This window comes from Neolamprologus brichardi, chromosome 23 (genome assembly GCF_056152115.1).
Source record: "Neolamprologus brichardi isolate AB-2024 chromosome 23, ASM5615211v1, whole genome shotgun sequence".
In the NCBI taxonomy this organism is placed as follows: Eukaryota; Metazoa; Chordata; class Actinopteri; order Cichliformes; family Cichlidae; genus Neolamprologus; species Neolamprologus brichardi.
Genome location: NC_142125.1, coordinates 19,074,395 through 19,078,072, shown reverse-complemented (window position 1 = coordinate 19,078,072; position 3,678 = coordinate 19,074,395). Strand labels below are relative to the sequence as shown.

Below are 3,678 nucleotides of genomic sequence, written 5' to 3'. Positions count from 1 at the left end.
TACTAATATTAATCTATTATCATAATATCAATGTATTGCATAATGTCAATATATTTTAATGTTTAACACCAACTTATTTTTATTTGCCAGTGGTACGCAATGATATTATGTAATGTAAACACATTGCAATTATGTTCCTGCAACACAACTTATGGCTTTAAATCCTACTTAATTTTTTCAATTGAAATATTAACTGATCATTATTGACAAAAAAGGCAAAGACTGAGTGCTACTGAACAATTCACCTTTATTAAACTGTAACAGCAGTGAAAGCAGCAATTCTGCCATGAACAAGTCCAAAATCACATCCATATAAACTTGTTAACACATTTTTAAAGATAGCCTGCAGAAATAACTAAAAGAAAAAGTTAGTTTGAGAATATATTTGCAAATATTTCACAAAAAACTGACCTTAGCAGCAAATAAAAGAAAGTGCTTATAGATGATCCTGTCATCTCTTACATATAACATTTGTATTAATTACACAATTGAAAATGTAAACTAAATTAAGACTACCTGAAAAAAAGCAACACGCTTTTATGAATAAACATATTTACACAAATATAACTTGTGTATTATTTGACAACAGTTTCAGCTTCTGTACAAGTATTTATCTGTACAAGATTTCAACTAAGTTGAGCCTTAAATGACATTGTTACATAACTAATACCAAACACCTACATGAATTTTAATCTTCATTTTAGACATATAAGCAGGACATTAAGGTTGACTTAGAACATATTGCTAAAAATCATCAGTAAAAATTTCTTACCAAAAGGAAAAATCATCCTTCATTGCAGTCACATGAGGGGAAAGCAATAAAAACATAAGCAGTATAACGTTACTGAACACAAAATGAAAAACTGCAAAGAATTGCAGAAGTGCAGTCTTTGACTTCTCAATGAAACAGATGGTTTTTGAAAGCAAGAACTTTAGAGAGCTTAGCTCCATCCAGTTCCATGAAAACCTTCTGGAAAACGTCAAAGTTGTAGCGAAGGTCAGCAGGGTAGGCAAGGTTTAGTGCATACATGAGTCCAAATAGCATTATCACAGCAAATGCTACATTATCCAAATTCTTCGCCACCCTGATGCCTGCGAGGACAACTCTTGTTCATCTGCTGAAGCTTGCTCTTTAAGATGATAAATTCGAACAGTGGTGTCTTCAACAGTCTCACTGATGGCACGTTCTTCCATGCCCTGTAAAAAAGAAGCCATGTTAGTCATTTCATGCCAAGTAAGTAATATGACACACTGGAAAGTCCGAAAAGGAAAAAAAAACAAAAACACAAGTACATACCACATACTCCCGGATAAGCATGCCAGGGTCTTCACACATGTAGATACACACTCCCTTGACAGACGCAGCATCAACATCTTCACACTGAAATGAAATGTATGTAATTAGCATCTTCATTCAGCCCTTGTCCTTCATTTAAGTTTTAATAGTGTACTTTACATGAATGTTTTTAAAGTAAAGGCACACAAATTAATAATAGGTTTACTGGCAATTAATAATAAGTTGACAAAGTGAAGGTTAAAAAAACAAGCAGATGTAAAAATACAATATGAGAGAATTTATCATGGGAAAACATTTGAAATTCAGGCTTTATCACTTACATTATCCATTTATGCCACAATTCTTTTCAGTATTAGTCCAAGCTCTCCTCTTCTGTTGACCAACTTCACCAGGTTGTCCAAGTGGAGAGCCAGCTGAGCCACGAACTTTGTCTGAGGGGGGATGGTGGCAATTCTCTTAAACTCAGCGTTGATCTGAAAACATGAGCACAGAGGAATGAGCTTCAAAGGTTTAATACCTGGAAGAAGGCTGCAATCACTCATGCTGAAGAAATGGGCTGTCAAATAACAACTGTGCCTTAACCATTTTAGGCTAATACCACAAGAACACCGTGTATGAGGCAAACCTTACCTCGTGGAAGTCAAATAGATCAGGCCATCTTGCCATGAAAGCCTCTACCATTGGTGCATCACGAACATCTTCATGTCTTCTGTATGAAAAAGTCTTTTCCATCTTGAGTTTCACCAACTCTGTTACTCTTTTTTATGTCCATGTGGTGGGCTTTGGCATGTCAATAGCTTTAAGAGTCCCTTTGTCTGCTATTTCTGAAACTGAGGTGAGGTTAAGAAACTTGTTCCCAAACAAGGAATCCATAAACTGAAGTCTGAAACTGCCCTGAAGACAACACTGTCTCTTGACTTCAACGATGAGATCCTCAGTTGATTCAGGCGCTCCATTAGAGAGTGAGCCTTTGACAGGTTCCCGTCAGCCAAAACAGTCTTTAGGACCAGAGGACTCTGTAGGCAAAAAATAATTACATATCAGACATTCAAAAAGAATCATTTCAGTTTAGTTTTCATAAAGCTATCCATACCCAATAGTCAAAGTTATAAAGATCAGACATAAAAAAAGAAGAATTTATCTAATGAAATACATGCGACTGAACCTATTACACTTATATGAACACCTTTTATTTCTATATGCCTTTTTAGAGTCACAATGTGGACTAATCCAATCTCATAGTCAACCAATGGATAAGTATCAAGGAGTTCAGAGTGAAACGAGAGCGAATATTCTTGTGGATACTGGGCTGAGCTCAAAAGCTCTGTCGTGCTCTCTGTACCAGCCACCAAGCTCTCTGACAATGTAGAATATGCTGTGGTACAATGCAGATATGGTTTTTCAGTATTCTGGCAATCCACCTGCTGCCCTTTGGGCCAGTACTAATTTTTGTTAGGACGATGTTGGAAAATTCACAATACATCACTTAATAAGACATACTCTGTTGAACAAACTTATCTCCTTGTAGATATCTGCTGTATTATTTGGGCTTGACCGATAGAATAGTCAAGTGACACTTCACCTAAAACAATGACTAAATGGAAAAATGATTTGGCATTTATGGGCACAGGTTCTTAAACCCACGTCTAAGGTGGCAGGATCCTTATTATAACTTGAGTGCGTGTCAGCAGCAAGAATTAAGTTATGGCACTGTGGCGCTCCCAGCTTCTTAAACTCTGACGGTTAGAGCCGGACTAATTAGCCACTGTAGCCATAACTAGCACGAGTAACACAAACACTATTGCGCTCTCTCAGTGACGTTTTAACTTGCTAAGCCATAAAAAACGTCAGTGCTCTCTGTCACATGCATAAATTCCATATCTGACCAACAACAGCTGCAATTTGATACTATTTTTCAGTTTTAGCCACAAAGCTAATACCAACTTTAGCTAGCACTGTAAAAACAACATGTAGATGCATTACAGATTACTTTTCATATAGCATGCACTACAACAATTCTGTGAAAACGTACCCAACTAAAACAAATGTATTTAAATTACTTACCTTCTCAGTATGCCTGACTCAGTGCCAAAGGTTGCATGCGGCTAAACAGTCTTCCAGAATCTGGCGGTCAATTGCGCTCTCCTTAAATTATGTTGTTGTCTTATTGGATAAGACTCTAGGTCTTATTATCCAATCATATTTAGTTGTTGTCTTTGAATATATTGCATCATTTCCGGTTGTGGTCAAACATGATTACAATGGTTTTAGTATTCTAATTTAGTCACTTTAATTCAATGCAAGAAAAATGAGTAGTCTCAGTATTGTTTATAATCAAGTAAATGGTACTTTATTTAATCATGTAAATAAGAGAAACATGA

The 3,678-nt window shown here is 36.1% G+C and overlaps 1 pseudogene; it reads right to left on the bottom strand.

The window, feature by feature from the left end:
• Positions 1-227: 227 nt before the first annotated feature.
• On the bottom strand, positions 228-3,432 carry LOC148096085 (uncharacterized; annotated as a pseudogene).
• Positions 3,433-3,678: the final 246 nt, after the last annotated feature.